At 45.3% G+C, this 23653-nt stretch overlaps 1 non-coding gene and 1 pseudogene across 1 annotated transcript; one reads left to right on the top strand and one right to left on the bottom strand.

Annotated features, from left to right (window-relative positions):
- Positions 1-9223: 9223 nt before the first annotated feature.
- LOC111763761 (U6 spliceosomal RNA) lies at positions 9224-9330 on the top strand. Its single transcript, XR_002796560.1, has one exon. It is a non-coding gene; the product is annotated as a U6 spliceosomal RNA (small nuclear RNA).
- A 14009-nt stretch (positions 9331-23339) lies between these two features.
- Positions 23340-23439, bottom strand: LOC111763760 (U6 spliceosomal RNA; annotated as a pseudogene).
- Between the last annotated feature and the right edge of the window lie 214 nt (positions 23440-23653).

Here is a 23653-nt window from a genome sequence, read left to right as displayed (position 1 = left end):
GTTGTCTGTCTCTCGTCCCCCTGGAACACACACGCATCGACTTTAAGCTCTGGTGCTATTTGGTTCTATCTTCTTTAGTTGAGGGCTTTTATGCCAGGCTGCTTTCGTGGTGCCAGTGTCTTCTGAGAAAACGTGCAATTCTTGAGAAGTGGCCTCGTTGCCTTCAACTGTAAGGAAGACAAAAGGGATGGACTCTTGGTTCTTGGGCATCTGATAGCGGTGTGATATGAAGTTTCCTAAGTTACTTTGAAAAGTGCTCTCCCACTCCACCAAGAAAAAATTAAAGTGCCCCAAGTGGGCGTGGGAAGTTGGGAAAGACGGGGTACCTCCGATTCCATCCAGAGGAGGGCAGTAGCCTATTTGCCCAGGCCCCTCCCTAGAGAACATTCCCGAGACTAGAGCTCCAAGGTCCTGCGGGGAATCTGAGTCTCTTCTTGGTCCACCAAAGGAATCCTGTTGCGCCTGCCTCACCCCAGATCTGTCCCTTGGTTTCAGGGCATCTTGGTCATTTGCTTTCAGATGTACTTGGCAGATAAGGTGTTTCTCATTGAAATGCGTAAGATCCAAGCAAGTCCCTGGCTGCACAAAAAGCCTTGGAGCCCTAAACTTTGAGGGTCTCTGGCTTTGACACCTTCTGCTTGTGATCTAAAGTAAGTGAAGCCAGGGGTAAAGAAAATGAAAATCGTGGCTTCTCTGGCTGCCAGAAAGGCTGTCAGGCAGAACCTCATGTGGCTCTAGGGAGCACAGCTTGAACAGAGAGCAAGTTACTGGGCAGCAGTTAAGGGTTTAATGCACAGATCTTAAACCCTGGGGTTCTCAGAAGTCAAGACTGTCTGGCCAAGAAGGAAGACCCAAGAGGAGTGCAGGGGGCCGGGAGCCATGCACCCCAACCTTAGTTCCCTGCTTACCAGCATGCTGGGAAGCATAGCTGAGAAGGGGCTGAGGCTCCCAGAAGGCAGAAGAACCTGGAGTCCTGATTCTGACACAGAGGAATTTTCCTCTTAGGCTATCCCCCTCCTTCCATCTGTACCCTGCCCCTCCCTCCTGCCCACCCACTGGGAGGCATCATCTTCTTCTGGCTGACTCCCACACAGAGGCAGGAGTGGGAGATGCGGCCTCCACGCCAGGAGCTTGGGGCAAACATCTGCTCTCTGCCATGGTTTCCCCTCCCTTGGGGGATGGGAGGGACCCACTGAAGCTCTCCAGGCCCCTGGCTCAGCCGAATCCCACCCCCACCAGCAGTTGGGGACACCCTCCCACACTGGGAAGAGCTGAGCGCTGTGCCCTTAGCCTCTGAGAGTGATTTTCAGGGTATTAGTCCCGCTGGGGGGAGGTCCCCGTGGCAGGTGGGTGGGGGCTGCCACTGGGGGGAGAGGGCGGAAGGGTGCCAGTCATCCGCCTACGCAACCCCCTTCGGGGGTTCGAGTCCCAGTCCCCTGGCCCCTCCCTCCCCTCTGGGTCTGCCCCAGTGCCTCTTCCCAGCAAGCCGGCAGCCTGCACCCCGAGCCAGGGGTGGGGCGGGTGCTTGTCTCACCATCTGCTAAATGCCAGGCCAAGGGGCGTGAGTCACAGGTGCCACGGGCGGCGGATCCCGGCAGTCACCTACCGTTTAGGAAAGATGGGGTTTCCGCCCACCAGCCTGTCCCCCAAGCGTCTTCCTGGGAACCCCAGCTACTTAACACCAAGCTCTGTCACCTACCATTTAGGAAAGACGGGGTTTCCGCCCACCAGCCTGTCCCCCAAGCGTCTTCCTGGGAACCCCAGCTACTTAACACCAAGCTCTGAATTCCTGGCTTCCGGCAGCGGAGGTGGCTCAAGCGATTAGGCGCCGTCTCCCTTCCACTTTGGAGGTCAGGGGTTCGATTCCTGGAACCTCAGACACAGCAAATGCGAACAACGAGGGGATGGGGAGAAATATAGAAATAAAATAAATCCTTAAAAAAGAGAAGATTTTGGCAATCGAGGTAGTCCACAGCAAAGGCTGGACTTACTCAGTCCACGGATATTTGTGGCGCCACCTCTGGAGCTGGGTGTTCCGAATGCAGTGGAAAACTGATGGGACAGGGCGCATCTCTGTTCTCGGTGGAGGGGCAAAGCTTCCTAGGGCTGCTGTGACAAATCGCCACACACCGGGTGGCTTAAGAGAGCAGAAGGGTTTTCTCTTCCAGCTCTGGAGCTAGAAGCCTGAAATCAAGGCCCCGGGCAGGGCTGGCTCCTTCTGGAGGCTCCTGCCCCTCTCCTGGCTTCGTGGCTGCCACCGGCCTGGGCACTTCCTGGCTTGTAGACACATCTGACTCCTTTGTCATGTGGCCTTCCCTGGTGTAACTGTTTCTTCACGTCTTTTTTTTTTTTTAAAGATTTGTTTATTTATTTATTTCTCTCCCCTTCCCCCCCACCCCGATTGTCTGTTCTCTGTGACTATTTGCTGTGTCTTCTTCTTTGTCCGCTTCTGTTGTTGTCAGCGGCCCAGGAATCTGTCTTTCTCTTTGTTGCGTCATCTTGTTGTGTCAGCTCTCCATGTGTGCGGTGCCATTCCTGGGCAGGCTGCACTTTCTTTTGTGCTGGGCGGCTCTCCTTACGGGGCGCGCTCCTTGCACGTGGGGCTCCCCTATGCAGGGGACACCCCTGTGTGGCAGGGCACTCCTTGTGCACATCAGCACTGCATGTGGGCCAGCTCCACACGGGTCAAGGAGGCCCGGGGTTTGAACCATAAACCTCCCATGTGGTCAATGGACGCCCTAACAACTGGGCCAAGTCCGCCACCCCACATGTCTTTCTTATAAGGACACTAGGCGTTGGATTCGGGGCCCACAGCAATCCAACGTGACCTCATCTTAATCAATCATATCTTCCAAGAGCCTATTCCCAAAGAGGTCACATTCTGAGGTCTGGGTGGACTTGAATTTGGGCGGAGGAAGGGGACCTCCTCAAGCCAGCACTTGTAGTGAACCCAGATGGTAAGACAAAGTGTGTTACGTGAAGGAAAAGGTAAAGATTCAATGAGAACGCAAGGGCAGGAGTAAGCCCAGTGCTTGGAGGGAGTCAGCCAAAGCCTCTGAGGAAATCGCCAGGGCTAGATGGCCTTCCGTGGGGCTTTCGGGGCTAGAGTTCCATGACAGTCTGAGGCGACATGTCTCAGAACCCTGGCAGGCTGTCACTCAGAGGCCTAATTCTGGCCCTATAAAGGATTCATCCTGCAGCCTGACCAGTGGCCCTTAATTTCCCTGCAGATGGGAAGCAGATTTGGCTCAATGGATAGGGTTTCCGTCTACCACATGGAAGGTCCATGGTTCAAACCCAGGGCCTTCTGACCCGTGTGATGAGCTGGCCCATACATGGTGCTGATGCGTGCAAGGAGTGCCGTGCCACACAGGGGTGTCCCCCACATAGGGGAGCCCCACGCTCAAGGAGAACCACCCAGTGCAAAAAAAAGCACAGCCTGCCTAGGAGTGGCACAGCACACATGGAGAGCTGACGCAGCAAGATGATGCAACAAAAAGAGACACAGATTCCCAGGGCTGCTGACAAGAATACAGGTGGACACAGAAGAACACACAGCGAATGGACACAGAGAGCAGACAATGGGGGTGGGGGGCAGGGAAGGGGAGAGAAATAAATAAAAATAAATCTTTAAAAAAAAAAATTCCCTGGCAGATGATACAATTGGCCAGTCTCCCAAGGTTGAGGGGAGGCATGTGCCTTGAACATGTTTTAAGATCCCCAGGCAAGACTCAATTTATTGTTATTGCCATGGGTTCTCTCGTGTCAACCCGCTCTGCAAACAGAAGTGCCTTCTCTGAGCTGGTCCCTGCCCAGCCTGAGCCCTAACTCTTCTAGATTATTCCCACTCTTCTGGGGTGCCCGCACTCCCTCCTTGGGGAAAATCTTGCACATTTTGAGCTTGATTCCTATGTCTGTTGTCTCTCCTTCCATTTAGTCTTCTTTTTTTTTTAAAGGTTTATTTATTTATTTATTCCCCACCCCCACCCTGTTGTTTGAGCTCGCTGTCTGCTCTCTGTGTCCATTTGCTGTGTGCTCTCTGTGTCTGCTCGTCTTCTCTTTAGGAGGCACCTGGAATTGAACCTGCTTTGTTGTCTCTCTCATTGTGTTTCCTCTTTGTGTCTCCTTGTTGTATCATCTTGTTGCCTCAGCTTACCACTCCAGACAGTCACACCAGCTCACTGTCTTGCTCGTCTTTTCCAGGAGGCACTGGGAAACGAACCGGGGACCTCCCATGTGGTAGGTGGGAGCTCAATTGCTTGAGCCACATCCGCTTTCCCAATGTAGTTTTTATCGTGCCTTTCATGCCTTTTGGTGACTTCTTTTTTTTTTTACAAGACTACAAACAAAATAATCAGAGTAAAATCTAGAAGTTCCCCTGTCCCTCTGCTTTCTCTTTGCCCTTCACCCCTACCCCATTACCTCTTTCAACAAGTTTGTGTGTACTTCTCACATGTCAACTCACTCTGATATACACACATACATATATCTCTTAAATCCATATCGAAAAACTAAATCCATTAAAAACACCATGACTCCATGGTTTCTTTTAACTTAGTAACTTGTCTTTTGGTATATGTGCGCATTTCTTCGGTTCTTAACTGCTTCATAGTATTACGTAATCTGGATGTCATGATTTATTTAATTACTTCCCTATTGATAAATATTTTGGGCTCCCCTTCCCTCCCCCCCCCCCCCCGCCTTTTTAGGAGGTACCAGGGATGGAAACCGGGACCTCATACATGGGAAGCAGGAGCTCAACCACTGAGCAACATCCATTCTCCCCGCCCCCTTTTTGCCCTTCACTATCACACATGAGGTGGTTTTGTTATAAGGTGAATTTAAGATGAGTTGGATTTCAGGTATGTTTTGTTTTTAGAAGGACTTCTCAGTGCAGGCAGATGAGCAAGCTGCTGCAGATAATGCTATTTTTCCTTCTTTAACTATTCTCTTTGGAACTGCACCCCATTTGCACCTGGGCCAAGCCCACTCACACTGCCCTGTCCTTTCCTCCTCCCCCGGCCCATTGTGTGATTTGGCGGGTGATGAGTCATTTCCCTGTTTGCAGCTAAACCCTCCCCTCTCTCTGAGACCCACCAGGCTGGCCATTTCAGAGCTGGAATCCACCATCGTGCCCCCCTTCCCCAGCGGGTGTCACTCTGCTCCCCGCCCCCGGGCGTCCCACGTTCTCAGGAGCCCTCTGGATCAACAAGTTCTAGGGCCTGAGTCACTTTTTACTTCCACCTCCAGCCTCCTCTTCCCTGGTGGCTGCTGTTTCTGTCCAAGCTTTCTCCAGTCTGTTTAGATCTAATTTGTCCATCTATACTTTTCCATTGTCTCCTCTGAACCTTGATTTCCAAGGGCGTTTCTTGAACGGCTCCTCGGCGGTTCGCTCTCTCCTCCTCCCCATCTTGCCAACCTCTTGTTTCTTCCTCCCACTCCTACCTCCATGTTTTGCTCCCTCCTCTGCCCAGGATCAGAGCCCTTTCCCCTTGTGTTCTCTCTCTAACAGCCTCTCTCTTCCAAACGCCTTCTTCTGCAGCCAGGTCTGTACCGCACAAAGTGAAGTGGCAGTTATCTAATGAGTCCACACAATGCAGACAGCCAATTAAAACATCCTTGACACCGAGACTCCCCTTCACTTTGTTTAAAGCTGAACTCCAATGAGCTCTGCCCTTCACAAAGTCTGTCACACCATCTAGAAGATTCTGGAGACAATAACAGATGTTTATCTCACTAACAAGTGAGAATTTCGGCAACTTCTCTGTCTGGCTGCCATGTCCCAAAATAGAGGTTGTTTAAATTTACCCACAAATAAATAAAAACAAAACACATCAAATTCTTAGAACTGGTGTTTAACTGTGAACTGAAATTCACCCTTAAAATAGGAATTTCTGTGGAAGGTGCAATATAGCATGGTAACTTAAATCCCAGCATTTTATCTGCAGGTTGATATATCCTTTTGCAAAATACAGAGTAGAACTAAGTACAGCAGTTTCTGCAGTCCAAAGGCCTTGACATTCCTCCCTCTTGCCTTGTTAAAAAGTACAAACCAGGGGAATTCTTTGGGATAAAGCCTGGTTAGAGATAAAAGCCACATTTCAGACCTCAATAAATTTATTTTCTATTCCACAATTCCAGTCAGAAAAGATTTAATCTTCTATGTAATAGTTTTAGAAAAATTAAATTATTTCTGTTTCTTTCTTCCTTTCTTTTTCTTTTAGGAGGAACTGGGACTTGAACTTGGGACCTCATACATGGGAAGCAGGCGCTCAATCGTTCAACTACACCTTCTCTCCAATTGTTTTCCTAAACTGACCACTAGGTGCACTTTTTTATTTTAGAAAATAAATCAATAACCATGAACTTTTATCAGGTTTTAAAGATTTGAACATGGATATTGAACTGCATGTAAAATATTTTCTGGGAAAATATTAATTTAAAACATGGAGCATGCCTTTTTTTTGTCTTTATTTTTTTAATATTACATTAAAAAAATATGAGGTTCCATATACCCCCCACCCCCCTCACCCCACTCCTCCCCCCATAGCAGCAATCTCCTCCATCATCATGAGACATTCATTGCATTTGGTGAATACATCTCTGAGCACCGCTGCACCTCATGGTCAATGGTCCACATCATAGCCCACATTCTCCCACGTTCCACCCAGTGGGCCATGGGAGGACATGCAATGTCCGGTAACTGTCCCTGCAGCATCACCCAGGACAACTCCAAGTCCCCAAAACGCCTCCACATCTCATCTCTTCCTCCCATTCCCCACCCCCAGCAGCTACCATGGCCACTTTCTCCACACCAATGCCACATTTTCTTCGATTACTAATCACAACGGTTCATGAATAGAATATCAGTAAGTCCACTCTAATCCATATTCTATTCCTCCATCCTGTGGACCTTGGAATGGTTGTGTCCACTCCACATCTGTATCAAGAGGGGGTTTAGATTCCACATGGATGCTGGATGCAATCCTCCGCCTTTTTTGATTAACAAAAACACAAAAATATATTTGGGGGAAGTGGCTGTGGCTCAATCAGTTGGACTCCCATCGCCTACCATATGGGAGACCCTGGGTTTGTGTCCCAGGACTTGTGAAGCCGGGCTCATCCGCGTGCTGTGGTGAGCCACCAGCCCGCAAGCGCGCTGAGAGCCGCCTCAGCAAGATGACACAACAAAAAAGGGAGACAAGCAAAAACACAGAAGAACACACAACGAATGGACACAGAAAGCAGACAGCAAGCAAAAAGCTGCGGGGGGGGGCATAAAATATATACATATATATATATAAATATTTGGGATTTTTCTGAAGAGCGTGCCTCTAAACAACTTCCTTTTTCTTCCCATCCCTACCCCAACTTTGGATTATCAGTCCTGAGAATGGGATAAAGTAAAAACATCACCGAAGCTAAACCTATACCTTTTTTTTTTTCTTACTAAGTCCTTCTTTTTTAACTCTCCATTGAGATTTCTTTCTAAATGTACACATTAACTTCGTGAATTCAGAAATCTAAGATTTAGTCTCAGGTTCCAGCTCAACCCATTTTAAAAAAAATTATTACTATTTTTTTTTTTAAAGATAAATAGATCACACAAAATGTTACGTTAAAAAATATAAGAGGTTTCCATATTAACCCACTTTTTAGTTATATGACTTCGGGCAAGTGCTCTTGCCTCCGTGAGCCTCAGTTTCCCCACGTGTACAATGGGGAACATAATAGCCACTTCTTAGGATTGTGGTAAGAAAGCATTGAGATGATGTATTCATGAAGGTGCTTTAAAATGAAACACAGTAAATCCCTGATGGATCCTAATGGGGATAAAATTACAAATAGACTTTATTTGTTGAATTATGCAAGAAATACTCAGAAATATGGGAGGGGGTGTTTTAAGGCCACAGGGCTTATGAAATCAATTAAGAAAAATGTCCCCAAAGCATTGAATTTTCCATGTTAAAGAAAGGTTTCAATAAAATTTCAAAATGCCTTCTTCGTGTTTCTCTCTTGTAAAGAACAAAGTCTGGATTTATCTGGTCTCACAGACCTTCGGGAAATAGCGAGGAAGCCCCAAGTGAAACCAACTGGGAATATCCACATAGAAGCCCCTTTGGGAGCAGTGCCCAAAAGGTCAAAGACGTCCCTTCAAACACCCTGAATTTGGAGACAGAGTCTTTGCTCTTTGCTTCTAAAGGTCCATGCTCCACGGTTCTTCGTTTATTCTAATATGAGAAATCACTAAGGCACAAGCTCCACGCTCCAGGGGCTCGGCATGCTGTGATGGGCAGAACATAGCCACAGTCTGTTATAAGCTAGGAGGCCGCGGGCAATTTCAAAGGCTCTGAGCCTCAGTTTCCTGAGCTATAAAATGAGGGTAATAATATGAACCTGGTAGGAATTGTGTGAACATTAAATAATAGGCAAAACACGTTTTAAGTTCTATGGCATTCTGTAAAATAAGCCACTAGGGTCATTACAGATACATTTGTTATTAGTCTGGCTTAAGGGAAGCTGATGCAGCTCAACTGATAGAGCATCCACCAACCGCATGCGTTTATAAGCATTTATAAACACACATACCAAATGTGAGGGTTATTATCAATTCTATTAGCCAAAGAACCTGATTTCTTCCTTGAGAGAAGAGATGGAGAAATAGTGGAAAAGTTTTGCATGATGACAAAGCAAATGGAGAGAAAAGAAGATTAAGAAGAGGTGAAGGAAAAGGACACCAGAAACGGGAGAAAGAAGAAAGGGAGAGAAGCAGATTTGGCTCAGTGGATAGAGCATCTGCCTACCACATGGGAGGTCCAAGGTTCAAACCCTGGGCCTCCTGACCCGTGTGGTGAAGCTGGCCCATGCGCAGTGCTGATGCACGCAAGGAGTGATGTGCCATACAGGGGTGTCCCCTGCATAGGGGAGCCCCATGAGCAAGGAGTGCACCCCATAAGGAGAGTTGCCCCGCACAAAAAAAGTGCAGCCTGCCCAGGAGTGGGGCCACACACGGAGAGCTGACACAGCAAGACGATGCAACAAAAAGAAACACAGATTCCCAGTACCGGTACTGCTAACAAGAATGCAAGTGGACAAAGAACAACACACAGCAAATGGACATAGAGAGCAGACAATGGTGGGGGGGTGAGAAATTTAAAAAAAAGAAGAAAGGGGAAATAAAAGATTTGGTTCCATTGTCCATTGAGGTAAAATCTAATATCTGGTGCTCGCTTTGGCAGCACATGCACTAAAACTGGAACAATACAGAGAAGATTAGCCTGGACCCTGCACAAGGAGGACATGCAAATTCATGAAGTGCTACATATTAAAAAAAATAAAAAATAAAAATCTAATATCTGGGTTCAATTCAGTTCTTAGCCTAAAATTCTTCTTTCTTTTTTTCCTTTATCTGTTTTGCTGTTTCCACTGTTGTTTTCCTTAAGTTTTAGGCCTTTTAGATTTATCGCTTAGTTTAAGTGCAAGGTGTAAAGTAGACCTGGTAGCTAAACTTTGATTGCTTGTTATTGAAAAAATTTCCTTTATTGGGCTTAATGTTTTGCTTCTTCTCACCCTAATCTTTATTTTTACAGCATTTATATCATCCCCTGCCTGCGCAAAACTGAAGTTAAAAAAAAAAAAAGTAGAACTTAGGAAGGGTGGAAAAAAGCATTTGTAGTCTCGATCACAATCCAAAAGGTGAATTCATGTATATGCTTGTTTCCCCTTTGTATCGGCCAGAGTTGTTGGCTGAAACAACAGAACTACCATGTCTATTACTAGAGTTCTCCAGGAAAACAGAATGGACAGGATATATATGTGTGTAATATATATATATAAATTAAGATTTATTATAAGATTTGGCCCACACAGCTGTGAGGCTTGGCAAGTCCAAATTTCATAGGTCAGGCTGTAAGTCAGGAAACTCAACGAAGGCAATGTGGAATTTCCTGGGAGAAGCTGGCTATCTGGAGTGGAAAGAGAAGTTCTTCTTATTGCCTGCTGGAATCATCACTCCTCCCTCTAAGGCCTTTAACTGATGGGCTGAGACTTCTCATTGCTGAAGGCAATCTCTGGTTGATCGTAGATGTCCTCAGCCCTAGATACCATCAACTGACTAATGACTTAAATCCATGAAATGTCCTCATAGTGACAATCAGGCCAGAGCTTGCTTGAACGAACAACTGGACACCAAAACCTGGCCAAGTTGACACATGAGTTTATCCATCACAATGGCAAACTTAAGCAGGGAAGGAATTGACTGAAAAGTGAGCTGCAGAACGACCAGAGAACTAGGCTGGGAAAATGGGCAAAAACCGAGGCTATTTAGGCAGCGGAGAGAACACCAAGCAGGACCTGCCTCAGGAACAGCTTGCCTGATAAACTCGTACAGTCACTGCCTCCAGGGACACTTGGTTCCATTTCTGTGAGTAGTAACAGTCTCTACCCCCCTCTGTATCTCTGGCATTCTCTACAGAGTCAAAGGCTTGGACAGGGGTTTCTGATTGGCTAAGCCAGGCCATATACCCATGCCCACATCCCCCGGGGGAAGAGGGAATGCTTGGTTCTTCAGCCTCCCCTGGTGGGAGACACGGTCTTCCTCTTACCAGGACTTCCCCACTGGGGAAGAGTCACAAATAGGATGAGTGGTTTGGGGTAGGCAACTAAAGTGGCCAAAGTCCTCTACAGCCCCTCCTTTACTGCCCAAGATCCACATGCAGCCTTCTTCCTACACTTAACACTTCCCAGGAGGAGCTGTCAAGAGCCATACTCCTCTCCATCCATACTGGGTAGCCCAATCCTATTTCCCTTGATAATTGGGATCAATGACCCCACCAACATTACAACTCCTCCCTTTTCCTGTTTGCCTGATGTCAAAAGGGAAGAAAATACCAGAGAGTTATATTAACTTCCATTCTCCTATGTTTCCTGGTGGAAGCATTCCTCCCTTGGGTGCTAAAACTAAACCAGCAGAGATCAAATTCATGAAAACAGGAGGCAAAAAGTTTTGTGACTTGGTCATTGGGTATAATCTTGCCCACATGTATCGCCTGGTTCTTAGCTCTGTGTATTTTGGGTCACTGGTTCAGAGCATATCTTGCATTCTGCAATACCACACTCCAATTGCTGAAAGTATTTTCAGCTATGTCTTAGGTAGCCCATGCCACTGTTCTAAAAGATTTCTGGATAATGGGGTAGATGATAAGACCGCTGTATCTCATGACAGTAGTCCACTGCCTGTTTCTTTCACTGTAAAGCAATGTTTTAATGTGGTCAGGTTAACCTTGAATAGAGAAAGCTCACTGTTGAGACTGTACGTGACCCACTGCGTGCCACCCATGACCTTGCTGTTGAGCCCAACACACAAGTGCTGGGGCGCTGGGGAAGGAGAGTCCCTGACTGCCTCAGGGGAGGACATCCCACTCACCTGATTAAGGAATCACAGGGAACACAAGCATACTCCCAGAAACACCTTCCTCCTGGATTACCGAGAAGATTCAACGAGCCAATAAATGGTGAAATGCATGGCACACAGTCAGCGCTCGATAAACGGCAGGGAAGCGAGTGAGGCTCAAGCGATTGCGCTCCTACCTACCATATGGGAGGTCCAGGGTTCGATTCCCAGGGCCTGCTGGTGAAGGCAAGCTGGCCCGAGTGGTGAGCTGGCCCAAGCAGAGTGCTGACCCATGCAGGAGTACTGGCCCGCATAGCGAGTTGGTACAAAAAGATGACGCAACAGAAAGAGATACAGAGGAAAGACAACAAGTCACAGCAGACCAGGGAGCTGAGGTGGCACAAGACAGTGAGCCCTTCTCTCCCACTCTGGAAGGTCCCAGGATGGGTTCCCAGTGCCTTCTAAAGAGAAGACAAGCAGACACAGAAGAATGCACAGCAAATGGACATAGAGAGCAGATAATGGGGCAGGGAGAGAGGGGTGAGAAATAAATAGTAATTTTTAAAAAATGGCAGGTATTAAAACTGAAGAACAGGGTATGTACAATATACAAAATATATCCTGAAACCATGTAGAAAAAATATTTGGTAAAGTATATCATTTGTGTAGTAATCACATAAAGCAACACTCAAAACAGGCTGCAGAACACACGCACAAGACATTTTTCTTTTTTAAGGAAACTTCTCTAACTTTGATCAAATCCAATGTTAGTTACTCCAATCAGAAAAAGAAAATTATATTCATTCTGGAAGCAAAATCACAATATTAGGGAGCGGATGTGACTCAAGCAGTCGAGCACCTTCTTCGCACATGGGAGGTCCCGGGCAACAAGCAAACAAATGAAGAAGCCAAATTGGGGCAGGCCATGTGGCTTGGTGGTTGAGTGCTGGCTTCCCACATGTGAGGTCCAGGGTTCAATCCTCTGCCCTGACTCCACACACACAAAATCACAATGTTAGGTTTAAGTGCTGTGGTTGTCCAGAATTTATGACTGTATTATAATATACTCATGGGTATAAATATTTTATAATTAAATTAAATTTCTAAATACAAGAAAACCACAAAAGAAAAAGTATGGATTTTTTTAAAGGGGGAATTTTTTGTAAGTTAATCCTTTACTTTTACGTGACTCCATCCCCCCTAATGATCTCAAATTGCTTGGTAGGCAAATGTTAGTCGCCACTTTACAAAATGGGCCATAAATTTCATTAATAATCCAATGGATATTTATGGCACAGGGCGTTGTATGGGTTGTGGGTAGGTACAGGACAGAAAAGAGGGTTGCTCCAGCTTTTGTAGAGCTACAGTCCAATCTGGATGAAACATGACCTGATACTGACGGAGGCATAAATAGGGAGCAGTAAAATAAAGATCACCCCGCCACCCTGCTTAGGAGACAGTGTTATCGGGCTGCGGAGTGTTTACCACGTCCTTCCCCTTTGGAAAGATGAACACAAGCTCGTTTCCAGAAAGAGGAGGCTGTGCCTGTGAGCCAGGCGGGTCGGGTCTGCATGGGGAAAGGCTGAGCCCCTGGGAAGCAGCATTTCCCACCGGAGAGGGTGAGCCGGAGAGCCTGAAAGAGGGGAGGGGCTGCAGGCGGTAGCCGGAATGAAGGAGCTGCGGCAGGAGGAAGGTCTTAAGGTCACACAACATGTCAAGGGCAGAGCTGCTGACGACACCCACGAGGCAACCCTCCCAGGCTCCTCACATTACTGGGAGTCCGTGCTTCCTGGATCTCTCATAAATCACGGAATTGCTCAGATAAATAAGCTCATTTAGGTACCCTCTTTGCTGCTATCACTAAACCAGGAGGTTTTTCCCGGAGTTTCCTAGTCTTATCACAGATATGAGAGCTGGAAAACCTAAATTACGCTCACTAACTGCAAACAGATGAAATGTGGTCAGTTGGAACCCCCCCGCGACAATGTGCATTACTTTCTCCAGCTTTCCGCATCTGTCCCTGTGGAACACGCCAGCCACGACACCTTCATCTTTACTCTGGCTTGCTGTTCACTGCAGTTCTCTTTCCACTGCTCTCCAGGGCTGCACATACACTGTTAATTACCCTTTCACAGGGTGTGTTTTGTGTGTCTCTCTGTGTGTGCGTATAACATATATATATACGTACATTATAAATGCCTTCAATGTCCAAGCTTTGTATTTCTTTAACTGGCCCATATACATTATCACGGCAGCAGCCACATAATTGGTTCCCAATAAACATTTGCTCACCCTTCTGAGAAAAATTTATGGGCACAGATACCCTTTAAATGGTGTTCTTTTGTTCTCTTCTGCCAGGTGACCTTCAGTGGAATCTGTTGCTCTGTTTTAATGTTCCCAGTACTTTCTGTTCAGCCTGAAAAGGGTCCATGAATTGTCTCCCACACAAACCAGCCATCCAGGGCGAGTTTTACTTCGAAGAGTTGGTTGTAGCCTTTGAAGTGTGATTTGAGGAGCTCGGCTTTTATGCCTTCCTCCACTGATGCCTAAAATTTAACCATTAGAGATTCATTCATCTGTGCTCGGTATGCCATTTTCCCAATACCCTTTTCTCAAGGTTCTTCCTTGAGTATCAAAAAACCAGATCACTCCTCTGGGAAACATTAGGACCCATGAGACTCTGGCCAAAACTGTCACTCTGGTGCTGAAGCCATAGGGATATCACCACCAGCCCCCGAGCCACAGGGAGAAGTGGATGAACTAAGGCATGAGAAACTGCTTGGCACAGCTCCTAGCATATGACAGGACTCAGGCAATATTTATTTTCTTCATACTTCCTCAGTTTCTCCTCAATAAAATGAACCATAGGATACCTGTCCTGCCTAACCCTATACAGGTAATCCAGGAACCCACCCCCATTCCCAGGTCAGCTTCTTTTAGCATAGCGGCTTTCAAATACGTATTTTTTTTAAGATTTCTTTTTTTTAATTTATCCTCCCCTCCCACCCATTGTTTTGCACTCGCTCTCTGCTTTCTGTGTCTATTCGTTGTGTGCTCATCTTCTTTTTAGGAGATACTGGGAACCAATCCCAGGACCACTCACGTGGGAGGGAGGCGACCAATGGCTTGAGCCACCTCCACTCCTGCTTGTTGTGTCTCTCATTGTGTCTCTTCATTGCATCATCTTGCTGCCTTATCTTTTCACATCAGCTCCGTTGTCTTGCTCGTCTTCTTTAGGAAGCACTGGGAACCAAACCCGGGACCTCCCATGAGGTAAGTGGGAGCTCAACTGCTTGAGTCACATCCACTTCCCTCAAATATTATTGATCCCAACTCACAGTAAGAAATATATTTTACATAACGAATCCAGCACATGCTCCCGTGTATACACATATGCACACGTGTCAGGAAAATACAAGGTTCAAAAATAATGCTCTTATAAGAGCATTGCCCTCAGGTAATTTCTATTCAATTCTATTTCACTTTCTGAAAAAATGCTGGAGGAGACCCACTGAACAGAGTTCATGACCACCCACAGGACCGCGAACCAAAGTTTGCAATACACCACTCTATCATCCAGAAGGCAAACGGAAGCTTTCTCTCAGGTCCTTCCTGAGGTGTCCTCTCAGAAGCTGCTCGTTGTGCCCGGGTCTCTTTCCCGTTGCTCCTGGTTCTGTGCCCCCAGCCCACACCCTACTTTGCTGACCTCCTGACACAGCCTCTCCTCGGGCTGTAGCTCCCTCTGCTCCCCACCAGCAGTGGGAAACCCTTCCCTTTCATCCTCCTGTCCCCTTTACCACCACGTGTGGCCAAATGAGGGCATCAAAACATCTTTAGAGAAGCGGAAGTAGCTCCCGGGCTGCGCCCGCTTCTCCAATACAGGATCCCGGGTTCAATCCCCGATACCACCTAAAAACCAAAAACAAAAAACTTTATTGCGGTTGGGGGCGGGAGCGGTGGGGAGCAATGAAAGGAAATTACATTATACCCAAGAGAAAAAAAAGAATTATGTAGGCAATTGGACTTTTTTAGAGTCTGAGGACAAGGAACCTAAGAAGTTCGCTCTCCCACGTACCCCGCGGAGCCTTCTCGGCCTCCTCACCCGGCAGGGCGCTCCTCCTCGCCAGGATCCCCGCGTGCGCCACCCTCTTCGCGCCCATCCTGAGACGCTCTCCTCCAGCCCACCTTTCGGGAAACGCCACCCTGGCCAGAGGTGTGATCTCATCCCAGGAAGGACCACCCTCCTTTCTCCGCAATATCCTGCCCTGGGGTCTGGCCACGACCTCTCCCCACCCCCGAGCAGTCCGGGGGGTTTGCTCTGGGCCCTAAGACTCACAGCGAGATCCAGGGGGAGTGAGCCTCAGAGTCGGGGACCCTTTCCAATCTTGCGTTCAGTGAGCGCGGGCCCCTTTTCTCCGCTTTCCAGAAGGATCTGTAGCACCAAACACACATTCATTTTTGTAGTTTAAAAGTTGTGTTTAAAAATATATAAGAAAATTTGCCACTTGAGGTGTACAATTAAGGGGCATTAATTATAATCACAATGTTTTGCAAACATCACCACTATTTCCGAAATTTTTCATCACTCCACTAAACAATAATCCCTCACTCTCCCCTCCACCAGCCCTGATAACCTCTAATCCACTCTCTGTCTCTGTGAATTTGTTTATTTTATATATTTCATATAAGAAAGATCATACAATATTTGTCCTTTTGTGTCTGGCTTATTTCACTCAACATGAAGTCTTCCAGGTTCATCCACGTTGTAGCATGTATCAGAACTTCAACTTTTTTTAAAGAGAGGCTGTGGGTTTACAGAAAAATCATGCATAGAATACAGAGTTCCCATATACCACCCTACTTTTTTTTTTAGGAGGTACCAGAGATTGAACCCAGGACCTCGTATGTGGGAAGCAGGTGCTCAACCCCACTGAGCTCATCCACTCCCCAGTGAGAGTTGCTTTTTCATTTGTTTGTTTTGTTTTTGTTTTTTAGGAGGTATGGGGATCGAACCCAGGACCTCACACCTGGGAAGCAGGTGCTCAACCACTTGAGCTACACCTGTTCCCCATACCATTCTACTTTTAACACCTTGCATTGGTGTAGTACATTTATTATAATTGATGGAAGAATGTTTTACTAATTGTACTATTAACTGTGGCTCATGGCTTAATTTAGCGTCACTGTGTTGTGCAGCTCCACAGATTTTTAAAAAATTTTTATACTAGTACCCCTTGTAACCACATTCAAATATATAATTCAGTGCTGTTTATTCTGTTCACAGCGCTGTGCTACCATCACCACCATCTATTACAAATAGAAACTCTGCACATTTTAAGCCTAAACTTTCTATTCTCTAACTGCACCTCATCCCTAGTAACCTAGAGTCTAGAGTGTGACTCTATGAGTTTATTTATTTCTTATCACCAAGATAGTACAGTATTTGTCCTTTTGTGTCTGTGTCTGGCTTATTTCACTCAACATGTCTTCAAGGTTCATTTATGTTGTCGCTTGAATCAGAACCTCATCGCCTTTTATGGCTGAATAATATTCCATTGTATGTATGTACCACATTTATTTGTCCATTCATTGGTTGATGGACACTTGGGTTGCTTTGTCCTTTGGTCATTGTGAATAATGCTAATATGAACTGTTTGAGTTCCTGCTTTCAAGTCTTTTGGGTATATAACTAGAAGTGGGATTCCAGATCATATAGTAATTCCATATTTAACTTTCTGAGGAACCACTAAACTGTCTTCCACAGTGGCCGCACCATTTTACATTCTCACCAACAATAAATGAGTATTCCTATTTCTCTACATCCTCTCCAACACCTGTAATTTTCCATTTTTTTTGAGTAGTAGCCAATCTACTGGTATCTCATTGCGGTTTTGATTTGCATTTCCCTAATGGCTAATGATGCTGACCATCTTTTCATGTGCTTTTTGGCCATTTGTATATCCACTTTGGAGAAATGTCTATTCAACTCTTTTTTCCGCTTTTAAATTGGGTTGTCTTTTTGTTTTTGAGTTGAAAGATTTCTTTATATTTTCCAGATACTAAACCCTTATAAGATATATGGTTTCCAAATATTTTCTCCCATTGTGTAAGTTGTCTTTTCACTTTCAAGACAAAATCCTTTGAGGCACAAAGTTTTAAATTTTGATGAGGTTCAATTTATCTATTTTTTTTTCTTGTTGCTTGTGCTTTGGGTATAAAGTTTAAGAAACCACTGCTAACACAAGGTCCTGAAGCTTATCCTTATATTTTCTTCTAGGAGCTTTATAGTTCCAGCTCTTATATTTAGGTCTTTGATACAATATTGAGTTGATTTTTATATATATGGTAGGAAGTAGGAGTCCATATTCACTCTTTTGCAAATGCATATTCAGTTTTCCCATCACCATTTGTTTTTTGTTTTTTTTTTTAAAGATTTATTTATTTATTTAATTCCCCCCCTCCCCTGGTTGTCTGTTCTTGGTGTCTATTTGCTGCGTCTTGTTTCTTTGTCCGCTTCTGTTGTCGTCAGCGGCCCGGGAAGTGTGGGCGGCGCCATTCCTGGGCAGGCTGCTCTTTCTTTTCACGCTGGGTGGCTTTTCCTCACGGGCGCACTCCTTGCGCGTGGGGCTCCCCCACGCAGGGGACAGCCCTGTGTGGCAGGGCACTCCTTGCGCGCATCAGCACTGCGCATGGCCAGCTCCACACGGGTCAAGGAGGCCCGGGGTTTGAACCGCGGACCTCCCATATGGTAGACGGAGGCCCTAACCACTGGGCCAAAGTCCGTTTCCCTCCCATCACCATTTGTTGAAGGGACTCTTCTTTCCCCTTGGCCCTCTTGTCAAAAATCATTTGGCTATAAATGTGCGGGTTGATTTCTGAGCTCTCAATTCGATTTCACTGGTCTATATGTCTGCCTTCGGGCCAGTGCCATCCTGAGACTTTGTGATAGGTTTTAAGATCAAGAAGTGTGAGTCTTTCATTCTTTTTTTCAAGATGGGTTTGTCTATTCGGGGACCCTTAATTTCCACATAAATGTGATGATTAGCTTTACCATCTCCGCAAAGGTTGGTTGGAATTTTGATTGGCATTGCATTAAATCTGTAAATTGCTTTGGGTATAATTGACATCTTAATAACGTTAAGTCTTCCAATTCATGAACACAAAATGTACCTCATCTATTTAGGTCTGCTTTGATTTATTTTAGCAATATCTTGTAGTTTTTTTTATACAAGCCCTTCACATCCTTGGTTAGATTTATTCCTTGATATTTAATTCATTTAGTTGCTATTGCAAATGGAATTTCTTTCTTGATTTCTTCTTCCAGGTGTTCATTACTAGTATAGAGAAACACTACTTACTTTTGGGTGTTGATCTTGTACCCTGCCACTTTGTTGAATTCGTTTACTAGTTCTACGAGCTTTGTTGTGGAACTGCATTCCTTTTTATGGCTGAATACATTCTCTTGTGTGTATATACCACGTTTTGTTTATTCATTCATCATTTGATGGACTTTTGGGTTGCTTCTACCTTTTGGCTATTATAAATAATGCTGCTATGGACACTGAGGTACTTGATTGTTTCAGTCCCTCTTTTCAGTTCTTTGGAATATACATCTAGGAATGGGATTCCCAGGTCATAAGGTAATTCTGTTTTTAACTTTTTGAGGAATGGCCAAATGGTTTTCCATAGCAGCAGCACCATCTTACAAACATGCAGTCTCACATCACCAGAGGACAGGCCATTGATGGAGGCAGTTTAGCTGGAACCCTAAGGTTTATCTGTCCCATATTTATCCAGGCACCTCTCTCCTCAGACCAGCCTGCTCTCATTATCAGGCAGAAAGGCACTTAATTCCTTCCCTTCACTCCCCCTGGCCCTTTTCAAATCTGCTCCTTCAGATCGTCTGGTCACGAGACACACCCCTTAGATGCACAAAGAGACAGACTGTGGCTCTTCAAATTTCTCAGACAAGCTTCTTCCTCCTCATTTTTGGGTTTTGTCTGCAAGAAGGGAAATGGAAGACTTAATGTCTAGATACGAAAGACTTTTTTAGGATCCAATGAAATAATAAACACTAACAATAATCCTCATGACTGAAATGCACAGACCACTCGCTGAGGGAGGGGCAGGGCCGGGAAGGCTAGAGAGAGCTGTGGGGCAGGAGGGATCCCAGGACCAAGGCAAGGGCGGCGGTTTTAGGGCAAGGAGGTCTTGGGCGTGTTGATAGGGCGGAGAGGAGGCAGACAACACGACAGAAGATGCCGGGCGCTGCAAGGTCCCAGGTGGGCAAGGCGAGCCTGAAAGAGGGAAGGACACCCCTTCCTCCTCTGAGACATGCAGGAGGAAAGATGGATGGAGACACAGACAAAGTGAAACAAGTGAGCAAGTGAAACAAGTGAACAAGAAAAGACAGACGTCACGGATTTGGTATGGAGGAGTGCCGAGAGAGCTCACGCCTGACTGATACTGCTCTTCTCTCTGCTAAGTTCAAGGTTAGCTCAGCCTAGTTCAATCTCTCTGCGAAGTTCAAGGTTAGCTCAGCCTATTTCCAGCCCTTCTGGTTACTGCTTCAGGATCTCGGGTGACTCACTAAATCAACCTCCCCAGACCTCAGAGCCCCGTCTAACCTGAGAATTCAACATCATAGTTCATAGGGACTCCTCGGTTTCAGTAAAAACATTTACGTGACACCCAGCAAACACTGCAACTAAATTCTCCAAACCTGGAGGAATCACCTTCTTGTTGAAGAAGAGACAGTTTAGGCGGACAGTAAAAAAGAACCATGGAAATTTGCCAGTCTCTCAGTTTAAGTACATTAGCCGTGCTATGCAGAGAAGGGATCAGTCCTCATACCAACAGGTACCAAGGATAAGCAAAGGATAAGCACCAATTTTATCGCTTATTAATTGTCACGATCTCTCCAGTGAAGATCTCTAAGTGTAGCATAAACACTACTCTGAGTAAATTTAATAATTTATCAATTTGCCCAGTAAATATTGATTGAGCACCAGCTCTGTGCAAGACTATGTTATATGTTAAGGGAATGACAAAGATGAACCCAAAAAACCAACCTGCAATATTAAGCAAAAGCAGGATGTTGGAGTCCAGGGCTGTCCAACAGAAATACAACATGAATCTCCACGTAATTTTAAATTTTCTAGTAGGCATATTTAAAAAGTTAAAAGAGATCTTTTCAAGTGTGTCACATAAGTGGAATCATAAATTTTTCAGAGACTGCATGACGTGGTCACCCAGCAGACTAAATGCAGAGCACAAAGGAGAATCTGCTGTCTTCTGTTAAGCCAGACATCAATTAGATTTGCAAAATTGTAAATCAATGCTGTTATGCTTGCTAAATTTTTTGAAAATATAGTATAAAAGTGTTATTTTATATTAAGAAAAAGTTAAAAGCAGCAGATGAAATCTATATATATTTACTAGAGAAATGATAGGTTTACAGAAAAATCATGCAGAAAGTAGAGTCCCCATATGCACCCCTCCCCACATTACTAATACTTTCCACTAGTGGGGTAACTTTGTTAAGAATAAATCAATTTTAATTTTTAATGTTTTCTTAAACCCAGTATACCCCCAACATTGTCATTTCAACGTGCAATAAACATTTTTAAATGATCAATAAGATATATTCTATGCTCATTTTTCATAGCACGTCTTCCAAATCCAGTGTGCCGACACCTCAGTGTGGCCTAATCACGTTGCAACGTCCTGGGGTCACCCTGTTGGCAGGTGCAGCTTTGGAGTGTGTCTCTAAGCAACCATAAGGTTGGTGCCAAGGGGGTGCCTGGTGGGCCTCAGAGCGGGATGGCGCACGGGGAGCGCTCACCAGGAGGAGGAAGGCTTGTCATCTTGTCATCGTTGCCCCATTCCACGGTGCCTGAGCCCGCCCCCCTCAGAGGCAGGGCCACAGCGTCAAGCTGTCCAATCTCAACAGTCACTGAACCGAACTTCCTCCCTAGAGGACAGAAGCGAAGGCAGTTACTGCCTTTCTCCCTGGGACCTGCCAAGTCGCCACAGAGTGGGGAGGCTGTTTGTCCCAGGGCCGTGGAAGTTCAGTTATAAACGACCTGCAGCTGCGAGACTGTTTCCAGGCTTGCTCTGGCGCCATTGTCTCCGCCAGCCCCTCCTCCGCGCCACTACCCTGTTTACTCACAGCGATGGACATCTGGATTTTTCTTTTCTTTTTTTTCATTTAAAAAATTTACTGAAGTATATCATTCATACGTGAACATACATAATCAGTAAGCGTACAGTAAAAGTTGTGAACTTACCAAACAAACATGCGTATCATCACACAGGGCTCCCCTACGTCAGCCCACCGCCACCTTGCATAGCTGTAAAACATTTCTTGACAAACTGTGAAAGAGCGTGGTCGAACTATTACTACTAACCAGAGCCCATAGCTTAGTTTGGATGTATTTTTCCCCCCGACCCACCCAATTATTAACACCCTGCGTTAGTCGTGCATATTTGCTATATTCCTGAGAGAACATTCTCATGTTTGTTCTGTTAACCACAGTCCATCTTCCGCCACAGGGTTCACTGTGTTATACAGTCCCATGCCTTTAACAGTTATTCAGAGTGGACACTCAGTGGCTCTCATTCCCATCACGGAATTGTGCCGTCATCCCCTCAGTCAATTTTAGAGCATCTTTAGTACTCCAAAAGGAAAAATCCCTTATTTCCTTATGCCCCCTATTGTTGCCCCTTGGACTTAATATCTTCTTTGTCATTGGATTCTTCTTTTGATTGGCCCAGCCTCCTTTCTTTTGGGGAACTGTCTCCCTCCACTTCCCCTAGTTCATCTCACAGTAGTGGGGCTGTCGACCTCGGTGCCTTCCCTGCTCCTACCCAGCCCAAGCCAGTCAGATGCTCTCCCTGGAGTTTAAATATTGAGCAGGAACTGAGGCGTTGAAGGCAATTGGACCCCAAGACCCACCCACAGGTGCTCTAAGACCTGTCCTTCCAAAGTCTGGTGGCTTGATTCTCTGAGCTATCCTTCCAACTCCTGCTCCCCACCCTCCCCTTTTTGTTTTGCTTCAATTACCCAGAATCATTTCTGTTACTTATAACCAAAGAACCTGATACACACCAAATTTCAACCTCAGTTCTCAGTTTGAAAAAACGGAAAAAGTAAAGGTATAAAAGTCAAATATATATATATATATCTTTATAAAATTTTTAAAGATACTTGGATTATACAAATATCACATAAAAAATATAGGGGATTCCCGTATGTCTCACTGCCCACACCTCCCATATTTTCCCACATTAACATCATCCTTCATTAGTGAGGTACATTCATTGCAATCCATGAACACATTTTGGAGGATTGACACTAAGCATGGATTAAGATTTACTTTGTAGTTTACACTCTCTCCCACACATTTGTGTAGCTTATGACAAGATTTATGATCGCCTGTATCTGTCATTGCAATGCCATTGAGGACAAGTCCCAAGTCCTGAAAATTCCCCCATATTATTCCTGTTTTTCCTTCTCCCTCCCCTCAGAACCTCCAGTGGCCACTGCCTCCACATCAATGACATGATTTCTTTCATTGCTGGAATCACAATAAGTCTACGTCAGAATACAAGCAAATCTACTCCAGTCCATAGTTCCTTCCCCAATCCCCAAGATTATGGGACGGTGATGCCTGTTCCACCTCCAATTGAGATGGGGCTGCAATCCATTAGGGCTGATGGATGGGACTCTTTTGTATGTATATCTTTTTTGTGTGTGTTTTATTTTATTTATTTTTAAAACAAATAAAATTTAATGATACATATTAATAAAGCATACAGTTAATCCAAAGTGTACAACCACTGGTATCTAGTAAAATCACATAGTTTTGTGTTCATCACTTCAATCATTATTAAAGCATTTTCATTATTTTAATAATAATAACAAACAAAAAACAGACAAACAAGAAAAAATATGGAACACTTCACGAATTTTCATGTCATCCTTGTGCAAGGGCCATGCTAATCTCTGTATCGTTACAATTTTAGTGTATGTGCTGCCAAAGCAAGCATTATATATCTTTAAAAAAAATTTTTTTTAAAGATTTATTTTATTTATTTCTCTCCCTTTCTCCCCCCCCCCCCCCCGTTGTCTGCTCTCTGTGTCCATTCTCTGTGTGTTCTTCTGCATCCACTTGCATTATCTGGTGGCACCGGGAAACTGCATCTCTTTTTTGTTGCATCATCTTGCTGTGTCAGCTCACCATGTGTGTGGCACCACTC

This window comes from Dasypus novemcinctus, chromosome 20, assembly GCF_030445035.2.
Source record: "Dasypus novemcinctus isolate mDasNov1 chromosome 20, mDasNov1.1.hap2, whole genome shotgun sequence".
Lineage (NCBI taxonomy): Eukaryota > Metazoa > Chordata > Mammalia > Cingulata > Dasypodidae > Dasypus > Dasypus novemcinctus.
This window is presented reverse-complemented; position numbering and strand designations above follow the sequence as displayed.